The sequence below is a fragment of the Gossypium arboreum genome, chromosome 5, assembly GCF_025698485.1.
Source record: "Gossypium arboreum isolate Shixiya-1 chromosome 5, ASM2569848v2, whole genome shotgun sequence".
Taxonomy (NCBI): Eukaryota; Viridiplantae; Streptophyta; class Magnoliopsida; order Malvales; family Malvaceae; genus Gossypium; species Gossypium arboreum.
In genome coordinates this window covers 77,947,170-77,955,827 of record NC_069074.1, presented here as the reverse complement: position 1 = coordinate 77,955,827, position 8,658 = coordinate 77,947,170, and positions in this window count along the sequence as shown.

Sequence of the window (8,658 nt, the reverse complement as noted above, 5' to 3'; positions counted from 1 at the left end):
TGGCCGGCCATGTTGTTGATTAATATATTATATATATTTTCCATTAACATTATTTTCAACTAAATGAATTAAAGAATGAATAAAAGAATAAAGGGTAATAAAATAATGGGTTAGTGGGAGGAGAAACCAAAATTGGTTCATCTTTGTTCTTCCGTTGCCGTAGCTAGAAGAGAGGAAGAAGAAAATTCTTGTTAAAATTTCGGCTAAGGAGATTGCTAGAATAAGGTATGTACAATGCCACTCTTGGAAATTTATGCACAATTTGGATGGTTAGTTTGAATTCTACCTATTTCATGGTTCGAATTTTTGTTATTTGGGAGGATTGAAATTCGACCAAGGAGTTTGAAATTCTTAGTAGATGTTTTGATGTCATTAGTATGTTTGAAGTGTTTTGAAAGAAATTACTTGTGTATGTTTGTGACAGCCCTAAATTGACCCTAGTCGAAAAGTGGTTTCGGGACCACTAAACCGAGTCATAAAAATAATTAACCGTCATAGTTGATGCTTATTATATGTATATATGCATGTGTGAAAATTTCATGTTTGAATTTTGTTAATTGTAAGTGAATTTTATTAAATAGGACTTATGTGAGAAAATTTAGAAATGTGCTAGGCAAATGTAAAGTGGCCTATTAATGCATGTTATGAAAATGATGGGTTTGCATGTCAAATTACCCAAAATTTGAGCTAGTGGCCGGCCATGCTATGGGGTGAAACATGTTGTGAACATGTTGTGTTAGTGTTTTATGTTAGAAAGAATAAAATAAAAGGTTAGTAATTAAGTAATGAAAAGGGAGGGGTGATGAAAACAAGTTGTCTCATCCATGCCCCCCCTCCATTGCCGTGAATTGAAGGAAGAAAACAAAGAAAAAAAATGTTCATCTTCTAACATCCTTGGCCGAAAATGCTAAGAAGAAGGGGGAAAGGGAAGTAAAATATTCGGCCACTCCTTCTAGTCTTGAATAAGGTATGTAATTCATGGTAGCTTTTGAAATTGTTGAATGTATTAAGCTAGTTACTAAGTCCCTTAGTTAGCCCATGTTCAAATTTTGAATCTTGTTGGTAACATGAGCAATCGGTCATGAGAAAATGTTCAAGAAATGGTTGTTGTTCATGTTATTTGGATGAGAAATGGTGAGTTTTGTTATTTCATGTCAAGTTAGGTGAATGATGATAGATGAGTGTTTGAACTATAAAAAGAATCATAGGTGAGCATTAGATACTAAGGGAAAAGAATCGGCTACCTTGTTATGAACTAGGGCCGAATGTGAGTTTGGTTGTGTTTGAATATTACATGTTTGATAGAATGGTGGATGAAAGTGCCAAATGTGGTCTTTGGTTTAGGCATAAGGAATAATAGTATGCATAGGTTTCGGCTTTGGTAGTACCTATGTAATTATAATTAGTTCATTTTGATGGTTAAGCTTGAGGTGATAAGTAAAAGTTTAAAGGTTTGCTAAATTGTCTTTGTCATTGCCGAATGTGTGTATAGTTAGAGAGAATTTGTTAAAGTGCTTGGTTAATTGATATTGGGTTAATGATATGTGTATTCGGTCATAAAGGTGCACATGAGGAAATGTTAGATTAATGGTATTAAATTGCTTAATGTGATTAAAAATGCGTATGATCATTTTGTATTTGAGCTAAAGGTGGCCATATGACCTATCAAATTCATTGTTATATTCGGCCATAAGCTAGCATAATGAGACTTTAATAAGTTAAATTTGTTTGAATTAGCTCAAGAGCTTAGAGGACCAAAGTTGGATAAGGAAAGGAAAAAGTGATCGAATAGTCAGTCAAATCGTTCGACAACATCCGAGGTAAGTTTTCGAGTAATGGAACTTAGATTATGATTCGATTAGATCATGTTTTAAGCAAATCAATATCATGCTCTTGTATGTAGCTATTGAGCCGAAAATGATAATGCTTGATAAGTGACTTGTGTTTGAATTCTAGTTATGAAAATGAAATATAGATGTGTCATGATTTACTGATATGTGCATGGATATTCGGATGATAACCGGGCTAAGTCCCGAAGGAATTTGTGCTAGTGACTAATTCCGAGCTAAGCTCCAAAGGCATTTGTGCGAGTTACTATATCCGGGCTAAGTCCCGAAGGCATTTGTGCGAGTTACTATATCTGGGCTAAGTCCCGAAGGCATTTGTGCGAGTTACTATATCCGGGCTAAGTCCCGAAGGCATTTGTGCGAGTTACTATAACCGGGCTAAGTCCCAAAGGCATTTGAGCAAGTAGTTATATTCGGCTAAATCCCGAAGATGCTTGGGTTTGGAAGTGAGCAATCTTGCTGTAAATTTCAATTAATACGCTCATAAAATCCAAACGATGAGGTATGTTTCGTATATGCATCGGAAAAGTCGATTCGTGTTAAATAGTATTCGTTCAATTGATTAACGAATTTTCGGCCTTTAGTTAGGTTTGATACCTTATGAATGAATATATTGATTGAAGCGTGAAGTAAGTATGTTTATGAGAATGTGCATATATGAAGATATCCATTTAGCCATATGAATGTTATACCTTAGCCGAAACTAATTTCATTATTCAAAACTTACTAAGCATTAAATGCTTACTCCGTTTCTTTGATTCTCTGTTTTATAGATTTTGGTTAAATCACTATCGGGCTCGGGATTGTCGAAGTCAAGTCGTCCACACTATCAAAGCCCTTTTGGTACACTTTTGGTTGAACTCTGAAAATGGCATGTATAGGACTACCCTTTTTGTTGTTGGTCATGTACCATTTGGTTTTGTATAAATTTGGATAGCCATGCGAAAATGGCTTATATATACTTTGAGCATAGCATTATAATTGTTTTGTATGTTGTTCATTGAGAGGTATGGAAATTTTTGGTAACGATTAGCCATTGGAATGGTTAATCATGATCATTTTGGTGCTTGTATGACAAATTCTAGTTGATTCATGGAAAACCATGAAATAGGTAAAGTTCACCTTAAAAACAGATGCTGACAGCAGCAGTGGTGTGGATTTGAAAAATCACTAAAAATTGTATAAATGGAATTAAATAGTGAATAAATTATGTAATCGAACCTTGATGAATCTAATTTCATATGGAAGAAACGAAACGATCATATGAGTCGTATTTTAGGAGATATTTAAGTTTTCGTGGAACAGGGCCAGAGCGATTTCTGGTTCCCCTGATCTGACTTTGGAAATTCACTATAAATTAACCAGAGATAATTAGAGGTCATGCCATATATGTATAGATTCCTTTTTGAGTCTAGTTTCATTAGAAACAAATGGCATAAGTAATGAAGCCTGTACAGGAAGATATATAAGTCGTAATGCATGAAGGTCGAGCAATTGAACCTCAAGCAGGGGAGACTTTAACTAATAAACTGATCTTGATTGGCTCGACGAAAAATTCTAGAAAAAAATTTGTAGATGGATATATGAGACTAGTTTCAGGTAAAATTTACGAAACTGGTTTTTGAGTTTCGGAACTCAAGATATGTTTTTAAGGTAACAGTGACGCAGTTAGCCATCTTGTCTGGAAAATTTTTTTTGGACTGTGAAAATAAATGAAATAAGTCCGTAAATACCTTGTGTTCGACTCCGACAACGGTCTCGGGTACAGGGTGTTACAATTTTATTGGTATCAGAGCTACGGTTTAGTCGATTCTAGGACTACCGTAATACGTTTGGGTCTAGCTATACATGCCATTATGTGATTATTTGATAGTGTGGTGATTTCTGACAATTGAAAATGTGTTTATTTATAGTAATGGATCCCGATCCAAACCGAGTGGTAGCTGATGATCTTGAGAGTGTAGTGCCCGCTCCCGCACAAGGGATAGCGCCGGCGGACTCTCAACCTATTGCTAGTAATCCGAATGATGAAGCTAGACAAGCTTTTTATAGCGTGATGAATGATTGGTTCAACCAATACATTCGAACTAATACGGCTGTTCCACAACCTCCATTCCCGACTAATACCACCCCCGCACCTACAATACCTCCGGCAATTGACCAAATAAGGTCAAATAAGCCCCCAGTTGATAGAATCCGAAAACAAGGGGCTATTGAATTTAAAGCTACGGACAGCGATGATGCCGAGCAAGCTGAATTTTGGTTGGACAACACTATTGAATACTCGATGAGCTATCTTGCACACCGATGAGTGCCTAAAGTGTACTATCTCCTTGCTACGTGATTACGCCTACTATTGGTGGAATACGTTGACTTCATTGCCCAGAGAGCAAGTAACTTGGGAGTTTTTCCAAACCGAGTTTGGAAAAAGTATATCGATCGAGATTCATGGATCAAAAACGGAAGGAATTTCTTGAACTTAAACAAGGTTCCATGTCAGTTACCGACTATGAACGAAAGTTTGTAAGGCTTAGTCGGTACGCTCGAGAATGTATCTCTTCAGAAGCCGTGATGTGTAAATGTTTCGAGGATGGGCTGAATGATGATATAAAGCTGTATGTTGGCATTTTGGAAATCCGAGAATTTGTGGTACTTGTCGAGCGAGCTTGCAAAGCCGAGGAGCTCAGTATGGAGAAAAGAAAAGTCGAGGTGGGAGCAAAGGAGTTTCGTAAGAGGTCTTCGGGGAAGCCCTTCCAACAGTCATCGAAGAAATTTAGAGATGACTTAGGCCGGTCTAGAGACACTTCGGGTTTTTTCTAGACGAGATCGCGACCGACCCCCTGTGAGTGCACGAGTCACTTCGGTCGCCAGTGTTGGAAATGATCGTCGAGACGAGCGGAGTGCCGAGATTGTGGTAAATGGCATTCGGGAGTTGTAGATTCCATGACCGCCTCTGTTACAAGTGCGGATCAGTGACCACTTTATTAAAGATTGCCCGAGATTGTCCGAAGCAGGCGTAAATCGAGTGGGAAACCCGGTGCTACTACTTGCTCGGGGTAGACCATCTAGAAATACGGGCAATGCTAGTGGCGGTCAGAGAGGGTCTAGAGATGCTACAACCAGATCTGAGGCTCGTGCTCCTGCTAGAGCTTACGCTATACGCGCATGCGAGGATGCCTCCTCGCCAGATGTTATTACCGGTACTTCTACTCTCTTTGATACTAATATGATTGCTTTGATTGACCCTGGTTCTACTCATTCTTATATATGTGAAACCTTAGCATCTAGTAAGACTCTACCTGTTGAGTCTACTGAGTTTGTAATTCGGGTGTCAAATCCTTTGGGTCGTTACGTGCTTGTCGACAAAGTGTGCAAGAAATGTCCCTTAGTAATCCGAGGTTCCTGTTTTCCGGCCGATTTGATGCTTTTACCGTTTGACGAATTTGATGTTATCCTCGGTATGGATTGGTTGACCGTACATGATGCAATTGTAAATTGCAAAAGAAAAACCATCGATTTAAGGTGTGTAAATAACGAGGTAATCCGAGTCGAGTCTACTGACTTGAATAGGTTGCCAGCTGTAATATCATTTATGTTGGCTCAGAAATATGTAAGAAAGGGGTGTGAAGCATACCTTGCGTATGTACTTGATGACAAGGAGTTAGAAAAGAAGCCTGAATCTGTGCCAGTGGTTTGTGAATATCTGGATGTTTTTCCCAAAGAATTACCGGGTTTACCACCTGTTCGGGAGGTAGAGTTTGGTATTGAGCTTGTACCTGGGACTACACCGATTTCGATAGCTCCGTATTGTATGGCACCAACAGAATCAAAGGAATTGAAAGCTCAGTTGCAAGAGTTGACGGATAGAGGTTTCGCTCGACCAAGTTTCTCACCTTGGGGTGCACCAGTATTGTTTGTGAAAAAGAAGGACAGAACCATGAGGTTGTGCATCGACTATCGTCAGTTGAATAAAGTGACAATAAAGAATAAATATCCGTTACCGCGGATTGATGATTTGTTTGATCAACTAAAGGGAGCCTCGGTGTTTTCAAATATAGACTTGAGATCGGGTTATTATCAGTTGCGAATTCGAGATTCAGATATACCCAAAACTGCTTTTAGAACGAGATACGGTCACTACGAATTCTTAGTGATGCCGTTTGGGCTCACTAATGCCCCCACGGTATTTATGGATTTGATGAATCGGATCTTCAGACCGTATTTGGATCGATTTGTAGTTGTGTTTATCGACGATATTTTGGTCTATTCGAGAAATGAAACCGATCATGCTAAACACCTGGGATTAGTGTTGCAAATTTTACGGGATAAGCAGTTGTATGCTAAGTTCAGTAAGTGTGAATTCTGGCTAAGAGAGGTTAGCTTCTTGGGACATGTGGTATCTGCATCGGGTATTCAAGTTGATCCGAACAAAATTTCTACCATACTTAAGCTGGAAGCCTCAGAAATATTCGAGGTTCGGAGCTTTTTGGGACTTGGTTACTACCGACGGTTTGTAAAAGGTTTCTCGATGATAGCCACACCAATGACGAAACTACTTGTAAAGATGTTAAGGTTAATGGACGAAAAGTGTCGAAAAGTTTCAATCAATTGAAAACTCATTTGATGAAGCTCCAAGATACTAGTGCGGCCCGAATCGAGCAAGGAGTTCGTCATTTACGGTGATGCATCCTTACTTGGGTTGGGTTGTGTATTGATGCAAGAAGGTCGAGTTGTAGCTTATGCGTCGAGGCAACTAAAGCCACATGAGAAAAATTATCCAACCCATGATATCGAATGGCCGCCATCGTATTCGCTTTGAAAATATGGCGACATTACTTATTTGGTGAGAAGTGCCATGTATATTCGGATCACAAAAGTCTCAAATATTTGATGACTCAAAGAGACTTGAATCTGCGACAAAGACGTTGGCTTGAGTTGTTAAAAGATTATGAGCTTGTCATTGACTATCACCGGAAAGGCTAATGTGGTTGCGGATGCTTTGAGTCGTAAATCATCGTTTGTTTGCTTGAGACGATGAATGTACACTTGTGCATTCTATCCAACAATGCGTTAGTAGCAGAATTAAAGGCTAGACCATTGTTGATTCATCAAATTCGTGAAGCTTAGAAAGTCGATGATGAATTGGTTGCAAAACGGGCTGAATGTGTTTCGGATAGGGAATCAGAGTTTCAAATTGATGACGACGATTGTCCGAGGTTCGAAGTCGTTTGTGTGTTCCAAGAAATTGAACTTATTTCGATGATTACGAACGAAGCTCATAGTAGCCGAATGTCAATTCACCCGGGAGCACGAAAATGTACAACGATCCGAGATGTCGGTTTGGTGGCATGGTATGAAACGAGACATTTTCGATTTTGTTTGAAGTGTTTAATATGTCGCAAGTGAAGGTTTGAACATCAAGTGCCTACGGGTTTACTTCACCGATCATGATACCCGAATGGAAATGGGATCGAGTCACGATGGATTTTGTGTGCAGGTTGCCATTGTCGACAAGTAAGAAAGATGCGATTTGGGTTGTTGTTGATAGATCGACCAAGTCGGCCCATTTTATTCCGTGACGCACGGATTATTCAACGGATAAACTAGCTGAATTGTATGTTTCTCAGATTGTGAGATTACACGGGGTACCCATTTCTATTGTGTCGGATAGAGATTCGAGATTCACCTCGCGATTTTGGAAGAAATTGCAAGAGGCTTTGGGTACCAAGTTGCATTTTAGCACCACTTTTCATCCCCAAACCGATGGTCAATCCGAGCGGATAATTCAGATACTCGAGGATATGTTGAGATGTCTGTATCCTTGAGTTTAGTGGTTCATGGGAACGGTATCTACCTTTGATTGAGTTAAACACAACAATAGTTTTCATCAAGCATTAAGATGGCGCCTTAGGAGGCTTTGTATGGTCGAAAATGCCGTACACCATTGTTTTGGACCGAGCTTGGTGAAACTAAAATTTTCGGAGTTGATTTGATTAAAGATCTTTGACGAGAAAGTAAAAATAATTCGTGAAAGTCCGAAGGCAACATCGGATCATCGAAGTCGTCTGCGGATTTGAAACGAAAGGACATTGAGTATCAGGTGGGAGATAAAGTGTTTCTTAAAGTTTCACCTTGGAAAAAGATACTCAGATTTGGGCGTAAGGGCAAATTGAGTCTGAGGTTCATCGGGCCATATGAAATATCCGAATGAGTCGGTCCAGTTGCGTATAGATTGATTTTGCCCCCTGAACTTGAAAAGATTCACGACGTCTTTCTTGTTTCGATGCTTCGACGTTATAAATCTGATCCATCGCACATAATTAATCCATCAGAGGTTGAAATTCAACCCGGTATGAGTTATGAAGAAGAACCGATTCGTATCCTGGCTCGTGAAGTGAAGGAGTTACGAAACAAAAAAGTTCCTTTAGTAAAAGTGTTATGGCTCAAACACGGGATGGAAGAAGCTACTTGGGAGACCGAGAACTCTATGAAAGAACGATACCCAAACCTATTTACCGGTAAGATTTTCGGGGATGAAAATTTCTTAAAGTGGGGGAGAGTTGTGACAGCCCTAAATTGACCCTAGTCGGAAAGTGGTTTCGGGACCACTAAACCGAGTCATAAAAATAATTAACCGTCATAGTTGATGCTTATTATATGTATATATGCATGTGTGAAAATTTCATGTTTGAATTTTGTTAATTGTAAGTGAATTTTATTAAATAGGACTTATGTGAGAAAATTTAGAAATGTGCTAGGCAAATGTAAAATGGCCTATTAATGCATGTTATGAAAATGATGGGTTTGTATG